The sequence below is a fragment of the Lepidochelys olivacea genome (genome assembly GCF_965140295.1).
Source record: "Lepidochelys olivacea isolate rLepOli2 genome assembly, chromosome: 1".
Lineage (NCBI taxonomy): Eukaryota > Metazoa > Chordata > Testudines > Cheloniidae > Lepidochelys > Lepidochelys olivacea.
Genome location: NC_140411.1, coordinates 105598772 through 105617721, shown reverse-complemented (window position 1 = coordinate 105617721; position 18950 = coordinate 105598772).

The following is an 18950-nucleotide window of genomic DNA, read 5'->3' as shown; positions in this document are numbered from 1 at the left end:
AGTGATTTGTAACCCAACACTTACCCAAAATTGATCACTTTGAGCAACACCACTTTATCTGCTGGATATCTAGGCAGAGTAGGTGTGTTTATGTAAATACAGTTTGCTCCTGAAGTCTCTCCCCTTGTCAGCTAGCTGTCAGGGGAGAACTCATTCAGACCCTGCTTACATACAGACACAAAGGGTTAAACTTTTCATAACAGAAATTGAATTTTACAGATGAAACCAAAAGCACCTAAACATCAGCAATTTTACTTGAATGTAAAATGCTGGGATGTTTTATTTTCTCTCTTTTTATGTGCCATTTCATTCTTTAGTTCATCCACTCATGGTAATTAGATAGAGCCTTTTCACTTTTATTACAGTTGCAGTCTGTTTTCAACACAACTCTAAAAAAGTACATATCTGTTAATTCACTGATTGTTTTTATTCCTCTTTCTCTGCCAGTTCTGTCTCTACTATCTAGCTGCATATCTACAAAATGACATCCACTATCAGTCAGAGCAGTAGCAATCCTGGCTTCACAAACTGCCTTCTGAAAGTAAAAATGCATTGGGAAAATATTTGTGTTATCTTAACATGTCTTTACTTTCACCTCATCTTTCCTCAAGATAATATCTCTAGATAAATAAATGATACTAATTGCCGCTCACTGGCATATTGGAGTATTATTTTCAGTCATAGCACCAATCTGCCGTAAGATGACCACCATTAAGGGAATGAGATGGAAATGCTGGTAAAATAACATAGGAGAGTCATTTATATGACAGCTATTTATTTCTCCTTAAAGATTATCAAGATTTATTTATAGAACAAACTGAAAATGTTCAGAATCCTACTTTTCCCTGGTTGATCTAGCAAGAACAGACTTTGGGTGGAATTCATAAAGGGGATGTAATGGCACCAAAGGCAATGTCTACGCTACAATCTTTCAGCGACACAGCTGTACTGCTGTAAAGTCTCCCGTGTAGCCACTTGATGCCGACAGGAGGGAGCTCTCTTGTTTTTTCACACTCCTGACTGACAAACGTTTCACTGACAAAAGTGCTAATATAGATATAGCCTAAATGAAGCACTTTGCTGCCATTGGCATTCATAAAATCCCTGCTCAGCTGCCGCCTAAGCCTAGGTCCCTACGTTTCCAGTGGTAAAATCCCTTGAATACCTAAATTTTGGTGTCTGGACATGAGCACAGACACCTAAGTCCAAACACTACACAGCAACTTGATGACTAACACAACCCTATGCCCCAGCAGGATTCACACACTAGGAGTTTCCCTGCCTCACTTGCCTTTTGGGACCTGATTCAGTAGGTATCCTCAAAGTGTATCTAAACCTATACCAAAAGGATGGCTGAAGAGGTGCTGCCCCCCTATAAACTTTAGCCCAGTGGTTAGAGCATTCACTCAGGAGGTGGGGGACTGGGTTGAAGTGCCCCCTCTGTCTGATGTAGAGTGCCCTATCCTCTGGGATATGAGGTATTCTGGAACAGTTCTATCTCCTGTTGAAGTTGTTCTGCTTTTTGTATAGCTAATTAATGTTGCATTGGAGCAGGGGAACCTTAGTCTCCCACTCCCAGATGAGGGCTCTAACCATCGGGCTGTATTCGTTCTCTGGCCCGATGAATATTTAATTAGTTATGCACAGTTGCTCAGCTCCAGCAGGAGAGATTAAGAAAATCCCAAAATGCAGTGGTTAGGACACTCACCTAGAAAGTGGGAGACACAGGTTCAAATACCTGGTGCAGAGGGGAACTGAACCTTTGTCTCCTACATCTGAAGTGAGTGCCCTAACCACTGGGCTAAAGTTTATAACAGGGCACTAAGTCCTTTTTTTCCTTAAAAAAAGACTGACCTGGCTTAAGTGCCTAACTCCAGGAGAAGGTCATAGCTCTCCAGTCCAGATATCGGCGTCTAACTACCTTTGAGGAGAGGGACTTAGGTCACACCTCTTTTCTCAACATTTCCTATGGCTAGTTTATGTGGATCCCCTACTCAGCTTGCTGGCATATGTGGATCCCATTGCATGATGTGATTTACTTCTTTGGTGGGGTGTCTTTTTTTGGTGAAGGCTATTTTGAGTGTGTTAATGTGTATATCCCTGATTTTCTCCTCAGAGAATATTCTTTGTTATCTGAGTGCCTGGCTGTAGATAATAGATATCTTGGAGCGTTGGGGATAGTTTCTAGATTTCTAGATTTCTAGATTTCGTATCTGTGAATGTAGATGTGGTGAGCTGTGGGTTTCTGAAGATTCCATTGCTAAAGCCAAATGTGTATTCCAGTACATTGATGCTAGTGTGGGAGTGTTCCAGAGAATGTTTAATGGATCAGGGGTATTGTTGAAGTTTTGGTTTAAATCTATGAGGGATTTTAAGTTGTCTGTCCATAGGATGAAAATATAATTGATGTATCTCGGGTATATCATTGGTTTCACGGTGCATATGTCCAGAAATTCTTCTTCAAGATGGCCCATGAAGAAGTTGACATATTGGGGAGCCATCTTAGTACTCGGCTGTTCCCATAGTTTGGACAAAGTTTGTTTGTTTGTTGTTCAGTATAAAATTGTTATGGGTGAGGATGAAATGGATGAGTTTGCTGATGTGTTTGGCTGGATATCTGAGGGTTGTCCATTGTCCATTGCCTTGTAAATATTAATATCCTGTTGGTGTACAGAGAAGTGACATCTATGGTGGCAAGGATGGTGTTCTGAGGGAGGTTGTTAATGTTGCAGAGGTTTGTGGAGGAAGTCAATTGTATACTGAAGGAGGCTGGGCCTTTGTGTGGTGAGTGGTTTGAGGATGGCTTTTATTAGTTCCGATATTTCTTCAGTAAGAGTACTAGATATGATGGGTCTGCTTGGGTTCTGTTGTTTGGGTATGCTGGGAAGCATGTAGAAGGTCCCTGGTGTGGGTTCATGGGGGATGAGTTAGTAGAGTTTCTCTTGGAGTTATTTGTAGAAGGATTTGGTGATATCCTTAAATTCCTGGGTAAATTGTTGTGTGGGATCTTCTTTGAGTTCTTTATGGTAGGTAGTGTTGATGAGTTGTCAGTTGGCGTCATTCACATCGTCATCACAGTTTAGGACTACGATGGTGCCCCCTTTGTCTGCTGGTTTGGTCCCTATGTGGTGATTAGATTTCAAAGACTGTACAGCTGTCCTCTGGTGGTGGAGAGATTGTGTTGGATGTGATGTTTGTTAAAGATTTCACACTCAATTTTTTTCCTGAAGCAAACAATGTAATGATCAAAAGTGTAGTTTCATCTGCTTTGTGTCGTCTGGTCGGATAAGTCTTTTTTCTTACGATTGTCAGTGGGAACATGGTAATTGTGAGTGATGTCACCATTGTTGTGAAAGAATTCTCTCAGGCGGAGTTGGTGAAAGAATCCTTCTGGTTCTCCACATGTTAGTATGGTAACAAGAAGAAAGGTGAGTTTGGCTACTAAGCCACAGTGTGTGTGCGGGTTCTGTGCAAGGGGAGGTAAGGACTAAGCTTGTTCATGGCACCCATCTGCAGTCCGTATAATTAGTTTTTGTATATAATTAATTACACAGATCAAGATGGGCACACTGATCAATCTAAATCCCTACCTGTTCTTGCACAGAACATACATGCTGGGTTTGTGCTCAAACTCTTGGAAACTAGGAAATATCAAAAAAGTCTGCCTTTAGACACCCAGAAAGTAAGGCATACACAATTAGAGGTTTCCTGCAAAGTTTTGATTTAAGTGAATTGCCCAAAACCATATAGAAGTCTGTGGCAGAGGCAGGGATACAAATGAGTTATCTTTGGATATTTCTACATAGCATTGCAGAGCTTATGGGAGTGAGCCTCCCATCCCAGATCAACAGACTTGGGTTAGTGAGACTCGTGCTAGTGCTCTAAAAATAGCTGTGTAGACAGCACTCTGAAGTTGCAATTCAGGTTGGCTTGAGAGCCTGAGCGACAGCTTGAGCTGCAACATCAAAGCACTATCTAAACAGCTATTCTTAGAGGGCTAGCATGAGCCCTGCTAGTCCAAGTCTGTCAACCCAGGCAGAGATACTCTCTCCTGCAGGCTCCAAAATGCTGTGTAGACATACCCCTAGGTAGGGGAAAACATCTTAACCTGAAGGCTATCCTTACTCTCCCTGCCTCATTCTCTGCATAACACACCTGCCAACTGCTATAAAGGTAGAGGAAAGGATCCTCCAGACAACAGCCTCTTTCATTATGCAATCCTGGTCCATTTGCTGAATAACAAGAGAAGCAAGGGTTTATTTAGTCAATTCAGTTTCTCTACTCATGGAACCCTTGCCCTTTCTACTGCAGAGACTTCCAGTAGGGTTGTCATATAATGCAATAGTTTTTCTGAGGTGGATCTTTTATCAGGTGCTACCAAACAAGCACCAGCTGCTAGTGACTTCTGCTCATAAATAATTGAAAGTCTTCATGTCCCCTTGATCTTTTCAGTCCAACTGATCTTACAGGGGTTATATGAAATAACCTAAATGTCTTAAATATATTGTATTTTATTTTGATGAAACCAAATTAAGTCCTAGCAAAATAACTTAAACATCAAGGACCAGATCCTCATTTTCTTTATCTGGATTTATGTCAATGGAGCTACATTAGTGCAGACCAGCTAAGGATCAATACTTTAAAAATAAACAGGGGCTGGTTATTTACAACAAAAGTTTATCTATTCAGGACTTTTTCTGCATGGCCCTGGATGTGGGGTAATGGAAGGACCTCAGAAGGGTATGTTATGTGGGTGACATGGAACTCATCTAAACAACTTTGCTTTAAAGGGGCCTGAATTTTTCAGACATGCTGAGTACGTAACCACTGAAAATCTAGCCCCTTTAAAATGGCGTAAATTGGGCAGCCAAAAATGGAGGCATCCAAAATCAATAGTCACTTTTAAAAATGTAGGCCCAGGATTAGAGCAGCACAATTTTGATTTATACTTTGTGCCTTTTATATAAACATCATATGTCAAATAAATGGAAGCTTGTTTTCTCTCCTTTCCCCTGGTGCCACCCAGAACACTGATACAGAAAGAAAGAAAGAAAGAAAGAAAGAAAGAAAGAAAGAAAGAAAGAAAGAAAGAAAGAAAGAAAGAAAGAAAGAAAGAAAGAAAGAAAGAAAGAAAGAAAGAATCCAGGCAGATAGTGTGGTTGTTATGAGGATTATCCACATTCCTTACCAAGAGCTTGTCATTCTTTTCCTAAGTACCTTTAAAATATAGATACAGTGAGTCATTTGCCCCTGTGGGCTTGTGACCTTTAGGTGTCATGCTTACTGCTGTTCTCCCATTAGAATTTCAGAAAAGAGAGAATCTAAAATAATCTGCTAAAAGGCATCACTGAGCCACAGGGAAATTCAAACTGCTCCCTGTGCTAGAGCCCACAGAAATGCTAAAATCAACAGGTAAAGTTCAAGATGGGATCATTTCATTGCAATCTCCCTCGAGTGTGGTTTTTTTAATATGAATTGCTGTGAATTGGAGCCAAAGTCTGAGCATCAGAAGGGCTTTGATGTAAAGAGAAAAGGGTTGTAGTAAAACAAAATAATAAATAATACCTTGAAAGTGTATAGTACTTTCCATCTATGGATCTCAAAGTCCTTTATAAACAGTAATGAATTTAATCTCACAGCACTGTTGCAAGATAAGAAAACATTATTATCCCATTTTATAAATGAGGAAACTAAGGCACAGAGATATTAAGTGATTTACCCAGTGTCAAATAAGAAATCTGAGGCAGAGCTGAGAATAGATCTCATGTCTTCTGACACCCAATCACATGCATGGTCATGGATTGGGCCTTCAAAGTGCATTTGTTGTGCTTTTATTCCTCAAACTTGAGAGGGACTGATGGGGCAGATTCTACATTCATTTTGCATTTAGAACTCCTATTGACAGCAGTAGGAGTTCCACATGTAGAAAGAATATATCAGAGTATTTAGACCCCTAGTATACATCCAGAAGGGCCTCACTGTGACCCTCACCCCTGGTTGGGGTAATGGTTGTGGCAGGTCCTCCCACAGAAGAGCCATCTGTTAAGGCCAAATATTCATACTTAGTTGATTAAAGTCAGGCACATATACAAAGTGCCTAAATATGGATTAGAGAACCAATTTGAAAATTTTTGACCTTAACTACTAAATTACCCCAAAGAGTAAAATTGGGTGACATTTGAGACTTCATAGGTGCTGTCAGGACTGTCCTCCAAAGGGCTTGCAACCCCTCCAGTGTGGTGTCATCTGCAAATTTTATAAACATTTTCTCCATTCTATGCTTCAAGACATTAATGAAAATAATGAATAGTATCAGACCTAGTATTAACCACTGTGGGATCCCACTAGATACATCTTCCCAGTTTGACAGTAAACCATTGCTAACTACAATCTTTCAACCAGTTGTGCACCTACCTTATAGTAATTTCATCTCAACCACATTTCCCTAGTTTGCTGATGAGAATGGCACTTTGGACTGTGTCAAAAGCCTTAGTAAAATCAAGATATATCAATCTGCTGCATCCCCTCTATCTATTAGTCCAGTAACCCTGTCACAGAAGAAAATTAGGTTGGTTTGACATGATTTGTTTTTGACAAATCCATTCTGGCTGTTCCTTATAACCCTGTTATCCTCTACAGTTTAGGTGCTTACAAAACGATTGTTTAATAATTTATTCCGGCATCTTTCCAGGTATCAAAGTTAGGCTGACTGGTCCATAATTTCCCAGGTCCTCTTTGTTCCCTTTTTAAAGACAGCTATGATGTTCCCCTCCTTCAGTCCCCTGGGAACTCACCTGTCCTCCTTGAGATCTTGCAGATAATTGTGAACAGTTCTGAATTTGGATCAACTAGTTCCTTAAGTACCCTATGATGAATTTCATCAGGCCTTACCAACTGGAGTATATCTGACTTATCTAAATATTATTTAAGCTGTTCTTTCCCTATTTTGACTTGCATTCCTTCCTCCTTGTTGCTAATATTGTCTTGAGTATCAGGTCACCATTAACCTTTTGAAGTAAAATAACCATTAACCACCTCAGCCTTCTTGATGTCATCAGTTATTAGTTCTCCTTTCCTACTAAGTACAATTAAAAACAAACTGGATGGCTTAGGGGATTGGTAGTGGAATATGAGTCTCTTCAAGGATACTGTTTCAAATTAATTGCAAGTTTGTAGTGAACAAGATTCTTTACCATTTGATGGCTTGTTGGAGGGTTGTTATTTTTTTCCCCTCTGATCTATGTGGTAATCTAAGTCCAGTTCTCAGTTGAAGGGGCCACCTTTATAAAAATAACCCAGACAAACACCACGCTTAGGACAGTTGTTGTCAACCACAGTAGAAAAGCATTGGATTAAATGAGCAAGCAGAGTGAACTACTGTCTCATTTTTTGAGGTGGAGGTAGTGTTTCTAGAGGTGGGAGAAATAAAGATCATTGTTGGAAGGGTATATCCCTCAGGGTACAATATTATATATGACACAAAAAGAACTCTGCAAGATTATGTCTGCAAGATGGCAGCAAATTAACCCTACCGGTTCACATGAAGGTTTGTGTTTATTAAAAGACCCACTGCCATTTAAGTTCCCTCTTACCTTTAAAATGAATGCTGTCTTGCCTTCCATACATGTGTAACTCCTGTTGTCTTCAGTTCTATATAGCAATACTGTGCATGTTCTGCTCTAGACTGGCTTGGATCAGTTTGTGTGTGTTTGAGGTTCAATAAAAATCTTTTCACATACAGTACCATACCATCTTGTGTAAATCCAGTATCCAACTTAATAGAAGAAGCCTTAATACAAAGCAGAAGGGTTGTTCTATGAATACATTTACAGATATGTGGACATCCACTTGAGTACACAATCTACAAGCTTAGTGGGTATCATTCTGAAAATCATAGAATCATAGGACTGGAAGGGACCTCAAGAGGTCATTTAGTCCAGTCCCCTGCACTCATGGCCAGACTAAGTATTATCTAGATCATTCCTGACAGGTGTTTGTTTAACCTGCTCTTAAAAATCTCCAATGGTGGAGATTCTACAACTTCCCTAGGCAATTTATACCAGTGCTTAACCACCCTGACAGTTGTCTAACCTAAACCTCTTTTGCTGCAATTTAAGCCCATTGCTTCCTGTGCTATCCTCAGAAGTTAAGAAAATTCATCTCCCATCTCCTTGTAACAACCTTTTATGTGCTTGAAAACTGTTATCATGTCCCCTCTCAGTCTTCTCTTCTCCAGACTAAGCAAACCCAATTTTTTCAATCTTCCCTCATAGGTCATGTTTTCTAGACCTTTAATCATTTTTGTCGCTCTTCTCTGGACTTTCGCCAATTTGTCTACATTTTTCCTGAAATGTGGCACCCAGAACTGGACACAGTACTCCAGTTGAGGCCTAATCAGCGCGGAGTAGAGCAGAAGAATTACTTCTTGCGTCTTGCTTACAACACTCCCGCTAATACATCCCATAACAATGTTCGCTTTTTTTGCAGCAGTGTTATACTGTTAACTCACATTAAGCTTGTGGTCCACTAAGATCCTTAGATCCCTTTCCGCAGTACTCCTTCCTAAGCAGTCATTTCCCATTTTGTTTGTGTGCAACTGATTGTTCCTTCCTAATGTACTTTGCATTTGTCCGTACTGAATTTCATCCTATTTACTTCAGACCATTTCTCCAGTCTGTCCAGATCATTTTGAATTTTAATTCTATCTGCCAATGCATCTGTCTCATCCACCATCAGTGATTTTCAAAGGCTGTTGCATTTTGCATCTGTTTAACAAAGATCACATAGCAGCCAACATACTATCACAACATAAAGACTGAATCAATGTGCAGTTGACCTCCCAAAGTCATTCTCCTAGTTTATTATTACTGACAATGAAAGAATTGAAGTGAGAGCAGTGTGAGATGGTCTATTCACACTATGCCATGTTTTATGCAGTGTGCTAGCTTGCTCTTGAATGATTTTCCTAAGAGAGGTGATAGTGTTAGACATTTTCTGTCAGAAGCTTAAAAATATCTAAACTATTTAGTCACTTGGTGAAAGCCTGTAAAATTCGCAGAAGAACACTATCTACCTATACTGCTAAGGCTTGTGAAATGCAGTATACTATCATGGAAAGAATAAAGGAAATCACTTAATCCAGCTCATCAGTCTGTTGAGAAACACATTCAAAAGCTAATAGACAAAATTTGGAAAGGTTACTGAGATGTTTGCTGTAACAGCTGTAGATTTTTTTTTCTTCATGAAATGTGAAAATATAACAATTTCTAATCTGAAACCTTGCCAAACAAGAGGTAAAGCTTAAGAATTACACTTATGCCTCAGCCACTAAACAGGCAGAATCAGAAAGAAATGCTGAAAAAAATACCCCTGAAAAAAGAAAGGGACCAGTAGAGAATAAATATTTGTCCTTTAATTAGAACTCTTTAGATAGAGTGTACAGTGTACATCAGGAGTAACTTCACTGAAGGCAGTGGAAGGGCACAATGTGAAAGGAGGAAATTTACTAACTACATGTCAAGGTTTCTTTCAACTTCCTGTGAAGCATTTGGTACTGGACATTGCTGGAGACATAATACTGGGCTAAATTGGTATGGCAAGTCATATGTTATAAATGAGAGGAGAATCGGGCCAAGAATATCTAATATATTTACTTCTATCTTCCATATTTTCTTAACAGTACGCCCCATATCCTTACAATTCCCTCCAATGCTTCTGGGTCTTTCTCCCTTTTCCCAAGACTCTAAATAACTGTTGCCTTGTCACATTTTGCTTGCCCTTTTCTAAAAGTATTCCAGAATTAGTGGTGGTTGGAAATTTTCTGATGAACTGATTTTCTGTTTTTTTTTTTTTCTGGAAGCACCACCCCCAAATTCCCCAGCTACTTGGCAGTTTCTCAGGTGGGCTGCTTCATATCCGGGGCTCCCAGGGCTGGGATCTTGGGAGCATATTTTGTTTTGGAAACACTGAAGCATTCAAGCTGTGGGAATGTTTTGCTGTTTCCAAAACAAAATATTGCAAATTTCCAGTTCCGTGGAAAAAAATGAGTGTTTGGATTTTGGGCCTGATTCGGGATTTTTTATTTTATTTTTTTTTCCAAAAAGCCATTGTGTGTGTGTGTGTGTAACTGGAAGTCCATTTGCTGGCCAGCTGTATTCAGAACATTTACCTCTTCCTGGTGTTCCTCAACCCCCAACTCCCTGGTATACATCAGAGTCATGCCCGCCTCTCGCCCACCTCACAGTAATTTCTATAGCTCTCAGAGCACTCTTAAGTTTTCTTCTGATCCATTTTTGGTGTCTTCCTGTCCCTCATAATACTAAAGATCTCTAAAGAGAGATCAGATAGCTTCATGGAAGAAATGCATCAAGTCTTTGAATGTACTATTCAGACACTTTGCTATGAGAGGATGATAGTGGTGTTGACAATCTACTTACCTTGTTCCCTCATTACAATTCCCATGTTACATCCAAGGTTAGATATTAGGAAAAACTTTCTAACTTATAAGGGTAGTTAAGCTCTTGAATAGGCTTCTTAGGGAGGATGTGGAGTCCTCGGCAAGAGAGATTTTAAAGAAGAGGTTCCACAAACACCTGTCAGGGAGGGTCTACGTTTACTTGGTTCTGCCAGAGCACAGGGGTCTGGGCAAGATAACTTCTCAAAGTTCCTTCCAGCCCTACATTACTATGATTGTAAGTCAGTATCATACCTTTTCAAATTAAAGTTTGCAGCTAAATTTCTATGCCAGGCTTTAAAAATGAATTTCAGCTGCCCTTTGCATCAGTCCTGCCACGAGTCAGGAATTTTTGGATTAGAGCAGGCTTGTAATTTATTTTCAAAATTTCTTCCTACCCAGACTTTTTTCACTTTTATGCCCCCCTCCCCACCTCAACCTTACCCCCTGCTTGAGCTTTACTGAATAGGCTTGCAATCTTGAAGAGTGTTTTTCTTATTTTAATAAAACAAGCTAGATTGTCCACTTGGTTTCTGAAGTTAATTCAGAATTATTTGGGCCCAATGTTTCAGATCAGAACTTGTCTTTTTATGTGGCTTTGTGATAACTTAACATTTAGCATGCTAAAACATGCTCTGTGTTTCTGGCACGTAGGGCCTGTATGTCATTTTTCTACCCACAAATCAAACTTGCTTTCTTTTTTTTTTACATTCCTATTCCCCAAACTCTATATATTCAATCTACTGTGAAAAATATGTTGGCCCTACCTTAATCTCCATTTAGCACCTTGCACAACATAACAGGATGAGAGGATGATGTTGGAATGACAGGATCCAAAGGGAATATCCGCTTCTAGAGAATTACACAGCTCACTTCCTATTGTCATTTTAAATTACACTTTCAAAGACTTGATCGAGTAAGAGACCACATTTGTGACAAAAGGAATAAAAAATGAAACATCCTAGTGTAAGACAGGTTTTTTTTCTATATGTCAGATATAAGATTTCAAAGAACAAACCCCGCCTCCATTTCCACATTTTTCTAACAACTCATACCTTGCTGGGAGAGGATAAACTTTTCAAGATTCACAGTGGTCATGCTGTATTGTACTAGAAGTCAGTTCTCGGTTCTGATTTTTATTTCTTTTTTTTTTAGTTTTCATATTTTTTGTCCAAATGGTAACTCTATTACAACTTTTCTAAACCTAAAAATGGGTGGAAAGAGTGTCTGATACATGCAAAAATACATATACAGGAAAAGCTGTGTTATCCGGCACTTTACAAACCGGAAAGCTCTGTAAACCAGCATTTTGGCAGAGGGTGTGGGGCATGGGCTCTGGGAGGGAGTGTGGGTACAGGAGGGGGTTCGGGGCAGGGGGTTGAGGCATGGGAGGGATTTCAGGGTGCCAGATCAAGGCAGCGCTCACCTCAGGTGGCTCCCCGTAAGTGGCGACATGTCCGGAGAGGTGCGGCCAGGTGGCTCTGTCCGCAGGCGCCACCCCCACAGCTCCCATTCACTGCAGTCAATGCTCCTAGGTAGAGGAACAGCCACGGGGGCTCTCTGAGCTGCTCCTGACCTGCTCTGAGCACAGGCTCCACAGGTTCCATAGGCTGGTGACTGTGGCCAATGGGAGCTGTGGGGGCGGTGCCTGTAGGCAGAGGCAGTGTGTAGAGCCACCTGGCCGCACCTCTCTGGACATGTCGCCGCTTGCAGGGAGCGTTCTGCAGTGAATGCCGCCCAGATCTGGCACCCTGAAACCCCTCCTTCACCCCAACCCTCTGCCCCGAGCCTCCTCCTGCACCCAAACTTCCTCCCACAGCCCATGCCCTCCAGCGCCCCAACCCCCAGCCCTGAGCCCCCTCCTGCACACAAACTCCCTCCCTCTTAGTTAACTGGAATTTTTTACTTACCGCCACCCCCCATTCCCCCAACATGCCAGATAAAAAAGCTTTTACTGTAATTTTAATGGATCATTCCCAGTGGGGGAAGAGCAAGTTCAAAGCTTTTGTAATCCTAACAAGGCACTCAATTTATTTTATTTCTGGTGAGCATGCTTCCTCTTTTTCATACCTCTTATTTTTTTCCTGTTTGATGGACTATCATGAAGAAAGATGTTCACCTGCTTAAATATCTGTGAAACTCGAGCTAGAAAACCCTAATTACCATATAAACAAATGTAATTGGGATGAATGTATTATGATCACAGAACCATCAGCACATTCCTCACATTAACGTGATTTGCACTATCTTTTGTGATGTACTTGTCTTCTCATAGCCCACTTTCAGCAATGTTGGATAATTCCAGGTGGCCTCAGAAAAAACCTACTTTATTCTTTCTTAAAATGGTGTTTAATAAATGCAAACTCCGAGAAATGTGCATAGATAAACAAAGAAGCGCACTGTGGGTCAGAACAAAAAGCATCAGTGGTTTACAAGCTAATTAGCAAAAAGAAAAGGAGTACTTGTGGCACCTTAGAGACTAACCAATTTATTTGAGCATAAGCTTTCGTGAGTTACAGCTCACTTCAGCGGATGCATACATGCATACTTGCAGGTTTTATATCACGGCTTAGAGTGCCAACACTAAAACCACCTGAGCTAGGCAGATATGAAAGGTTAAGGGCCAATGTACACATTAAACATGCTCAATTAAGACAAGTAGTGTAATCAAAAAGATGACAGTGCATTGTTGGGAGTTGATAGCACACTCTAAGTAGGGTTATAGGGTATGAAGGTGAAGGCCAAGTGATTTGAAGTGCTAAATAATAATAATGATGCCTCTAATACACTGTTTGGTGAAAAGACTCAAAAGAACCATTATTCTGCAGTTCAGATCAATCTGTGCCTTTTCAAACCTGTCATTTACCATTTTAACAGTTGTTTGCTATATTTCTGTTATTTCCATACTTAGAATGATCACAGAAATCAAAAGTAGTTAAAGGGGTACTATTGGTAAATGACAAGCTTTCAGGTTGCTTACTGTATTTAGACCCTGCCAATATGACTATGTTCTGAATTATACTAAGATATGCCTACCCATGCCAGCTGCACTGTCTTAGTCCAAAAATGAAAAATGTAGACATGTATTAACAAGCACTAACATTCAGATTCAGACTTTTCCTGTGTCAATTTTGGGGATAAATCGGGGTGACCCTTCAGGTCCTTTTAGAGAGATGAGGCCTTTTACAGACCAGTCCGAGTCCCCCTAGTGTATGGTCACCATATGATAATTGGACCAGTCTTTGGATCCCACATACGTCCAAGCCAGGTGGGTCTGGGCAGGGTCAAAAGACTGTTTCTAGTTCTGGCTTCTAGTTGCAGACTTGCTGTCTGACACCCTTTCCTTGAGATTTGAAATTGTGCTATTCAGCTGCCCTAGGCCCTGAAACCAGTGCTGAACCTCCCAAACCTCACCAGGCATGCTCCCCTAGAGCTCCCCTAGAGCTCCCATACTCAGTGGGCTTTATAGTTTAATTCTTTGGGGCCACATGGCTGGTAAACTAAGGAACATAGGCCTTACACAAGAGTTCTAAAACCACAGAAATCATACAAAAGATCTTTAAGAAAAATAATAATAACTAGGGCTGTCGATTAATTGCAGTTAACTCATGTGATTAACTTAGATGTGGAAACTACAGAACCCGAACCACCAAAAAGAAAATCAGCCTTCTGCTGATGGCATCTGACTCAGATAATGAAAATGAACATGCATTGATCCCACTGCTTTGGATTGTTACTGAGCAGAACCTGCCATCAGCATGGACACATGTCCTCTGGAATACTGGTTGAAGCATGAAGAGACATATGAAATTTTAGCGCATATGGTATGTAAATATCTTGCGATGCCAGCTACAAAAGTGCCATGCCAATGCTTGTATTCACTTTCACGTGACATTGTGAACACGAAGCAGGCAGCATTATCTCCTGCAAATGTAAACAAACTTGTTTGTCTGAGTGATTGGCTGAACAAGAAGTAGGACTGAGTGGACTTGTAGGCTCTAAAGTTTTACATTGTTTTATTTTTGAATGCAGTTAATTTTTGTACATAATTCTACATTTGAAAGTTCAACTTTCATGATAAAGAAATTGCACTACAGTACTTGTATGAGGTGAACTGAAAAATACTATTTCTTTTGTTTTTACAGTGCAAATATTTGTAATCATAAATAAATATAAAATGAGCATTATACAGTTTCTATTCTGTGTTGTAATTGAAATCCATTTATTTGAAAATGTAGAAGACATCCGAAAAATATTTAAATAAATGGTATTCTATTATTGTTTAACAGTGTTATTAATCGTGCAATTAATCACAATTAATTTTTTAATTGCGCGATTAATCATGAATAATTTTTTTAATTACTTGACAGCCCTAATAATAATCTACACATTTTCTTTGCATCGTGTATGCTCACCCCATATTCTGAGTCCTTAAGACCAGTCCTTGTGTGAAGTGAGGAGGGTCCTTCTGCTTTTTGCAATCCTTCTGGTTCCTGAGGTGAGAACAGGGGAGAGAATCACAGCTTGACTTTTAAACAAGGTTGCTGTGTTCTCTGTCATATTTATAGTGAAGTGTTGTGGCTGTGTTGGTCCCAGGATATTGGAGATACAGGAGGGGTAAGATAATATCTTCTTCTCCAGACCTGGAGAAAAGCTCTGTGCAATCTGGAAAGCTTGTCTCTTTCAGCCACTGAAATTTGTCCAGTAAAAGATATTATTACGTCACCTACCTTGTCCCTCTGTTATGTGGCTCACTGACTGGCTTCAGAGTCCAGTAAGGTAGTTAAAGTTCCAGCCCCAGGGGAATCAAACTGGGGAATCAGGTTCTGGTAGCTTGGCCACTCCCTTTAGTAAGCCCACTATTCCCATAGGAGAGAGTTGCTCAAAGCTGATGGTCCCTTGATGGCTCTCTTATTCAGGATCAGACACCAAGGCACCAGGCCCCCTAACAGAAGAGTGATTAGCAATCCTACATGGCAGTTACAGTATAAAGAAAAGGTAATAAGAAAGGTTACACTCAAACTGGACACTGAAAATACAGTTTGGCTTTCACAGAATCAGAACGGGGAGGTACTTAGACATAACCCCAAACTATTACAAGTCCAAGTTGACACATTCAGATTTGGACACTGTCAAGGTTCCTCCCCCACTCTGAACTCTAGGGTACAGATGTGGGGACCTGCATGAAAAACCTCCTAAGCTTATCTTTACCAGCTTAGGTCAAAACTTCCCCAAGGTAACAAATATTACCCCCGTTATCCTTGGAATGGCCGCTACCACCACCAAACTAATACTGGTTACTGGGGAAGAGCTGTTTGGACGCGTCCTTCCCCCCCAAAATACTTCCCAAAACCTTGCACCCCACTTCCTGGACAAGGTTTGGTAAAAAGCCTCACCAATTTGCCTAGGTGACTACAGACCCAGACCCTTGGATCTTAAGAACAATGAACAATCCTCCCAACACTTGCACTCCCCCTTTCCTGGGAAATATTGGATAAAAAGCCTCACCAATTTGCATAGGTGACCACAGACCCAAACCCTTGGATCTGAGAACAATGAAAAAGCATTCAGTGTTTTACAAGAAAACTTTTAATAAAAAATAGAAGTAAATAGAAATAAAGAAATCCCCCCTGTAAAATCAGGATGGTATATATCTTACAGGGTAATTAGATTCAAAAACATAGAGAACCCCTCTAGGCAAAACCTTAAGTTACAAAAAAGATACACAGACAGAAATAGTTATTCTATTCAGCACAATTCTTTTCTCAGCCATTTAAAGAAATCATAATCTAACACATACCTAGCTAGATTACTTACTAAAAGTTCTAAGACTCCATTCCTGTTCTGTCCCCGGCCAAGACGACTACAGACAGACACACAAACCCTTTGTTTCTCTCCCTCCTCCCAGCTTTTGAAAGTATCTTGTCTCCTCATTGGTCATTTTGGTCAGGTGCCAGCGAGGTTACCTTTAGCTTCTTAACCCTTTACAGGTGAGAGGAGCTTTCCCCTGGCCAGGAGGGATTTCAAAGGGGTTTACCCTTCCCTTTATATTTATGACACGCCCCCCAAATCTCAGCTAGGGTGAAACACTGGCTGGGATTTCTTCCTGGAGCTCTAGGAAAACAGAGTTAATAAGACACATGCATCTCTAAATATACTACCAAGTACATAAAGACTAACAATATTTTCCACATCTCAAGGACGATTTTAACCAGTTGATTCTGGGAAACTTTCACGGGAGAGTGCATCAGCTACTTTATTAGAAGCTCCTGAGATGTGTTGGATGTCGAAATCAAAATCTTGGAGAGCTAAACTCCACCGAAGAAGTTTTCTGTTAGTTTCTTTGACGGTGTGAAGCCACTTTAGTGCAGCATGGTCGGTTTGCAGGTGGAAACGCCGTCCCCAAACATATGGGCGTAGCTTTTCCAGAGCGTAGACAATGGCATAACATTCTTTTTCAGTGACTGACCAGTTGCTTTCCCTCTCAGACAGTTTTTTGCTGAGAAACACTACAGGGTGGAATTCTTGATCAGGTCCTTTCTGCATTAAAACTGCTCCCACACCACGCTCGGATGCATCTGTGGTTACTAGGAACGGTTTGTCAAAGTCTGGGGCCCTTAGTACAGGGTCAGACATGAGTGTCGCTTTAAGCTTGTTAAAGGCCTTCTGACACTTTCCGGTCCACTGAACAGCATTTGGCTGTTTCTTTTTGGTTAGGTCTGTCAGTGGGGCAGCGATTTGGCTGTAGTGCGGTACAAATCGTCTGTAATAACCGGCCAAGCCTAAGAAGGATTGAACCTGTTTCTTTGACTTTGGGACAGGCCACTTTTGGATAGCATCCACTTTGGCCTGTAGGGGGCTGATAGTTCCTTGACCCACCTGGTGTCCAAGGTAAGTCACTCTGTTTAGGCCTATTTGACACTTCTTAGCCTTAACAGTTAGTCCTGCCTCCCTTATGCGCTCAAGGACTTTTTGTAGATGTTCCAGGTGGTCTGCCCAGGAATCCGAAAATATGGCCACATCGTCAAGGTAGGCGACTGCATATTCTCCTAATCCCGCTAGGAGACCATCTACAAGTCTTTGGAAAGTGGCGGGTGCATTTCGCAGCCCGAAAGGGAGTACATTAAATTCATACAGCCCGAGATGTGTGATGAAGGCTGACCTTTCCTTGGCAGATCCATCTAGCGGTACCTGCCAGTACCCCTTGGTTAAGTCCAAGGTAGAGATGAACTGGGCCCTTCCCAGTTTCTCTAATAGTTCATCTGTGCGTGGCATGGGATAGTTGTCTGGGCGAGTTACAGCATTTAGCTTACGGTAGTCCACGCAAAAACGTATTTCCCCATCTGGTTTGGGAACTAGAACCACTGGAGATGCCCATGCACTTTCAGAGGGGCGGATTACCCCCATCTGTAACATATCCTGGATCTCCCGTTCTATAGCAGTTTTAGCTTGAGGAGACACCCGGTAAGGTTGGACCCTAATTGGGTGAGCATTACCTGTGTCAATGGAGTGGTATGCCCGTTCAGTCAGTCCTGGGGTGGCTGAGAACGTTGGCGCGTAGCTAGTGCACAGCTCCTGGATCTGCTGTCGCTGCATACGCCCAAGGGTCATGGAGAGGTTCACCTCTTCCACACCACCAGCACATTTCCCTTCGTAGTAAACACCTTCAGGCCACTCAGCGTCGTCTCCTCCCTGGGCTGTAAACTGACAAACCTTTAATTCTCTGGAATAAAAGGGCTTTAGAGAATTAATATGGTACACCTTAGGCTTTCGGTTGGAGGTGGGGAATGCTATGAGATAATTAACAGCTCCCAGGCGCTCCTGGACCGTGAATGGCCCTTCCCATGATGCTTCCATTTTATGGGCCTGGAGCGCCTTTAAGACCATGACCTGGTCTCCTACTTTGAAGGAACGCTCTCTGGCATGTTTATCATACCAGGCTTTTTGCTCTTTTTGAGCATCCTGTAAGTTTTCTCTAGCAAGGGCTAAAGAGGTTCGGAGGGTGTTTTGTAGGTTGGTTACAAAGTCCAGAATGTTAGTTCCTGGAGAAGGTGTAAATCCCTCCCATTGCTGCTTCACCAACTGCAATGGCCCCTTAACCTCACGGCCATATACAAGTTCAAATGGAGAAAACCCTAAACTGGGATGTGGTACAGCTCTGTAGGCAAAGAGCAACTGCTGCAATACTAGGTCCCAATCATTGGAGTGCTCATTTACGAATTTACGTATCATGGCCCCCAAAGTTCCATTAAACTTCTCCACCATGCCATTTGTTTGATGATGGTAAGGAGTGGCAACCAAGTGATTTACCCCATGAGCTTCCCAAAGGTTTTTCATAGTTCCTGCCAGGAAATTAGTCCCTGCATCTGTGAGGATGTCGGAGGGCCAACCTACCCTGGCAAAAATGTCTGCTAGTGCCTGGCACACACTTTTAGCCCTGGTGTTGCTTAGAGCTACTGCTTCCGGCCATCGGGTGGCAAAATCCATGAAAGTCAGT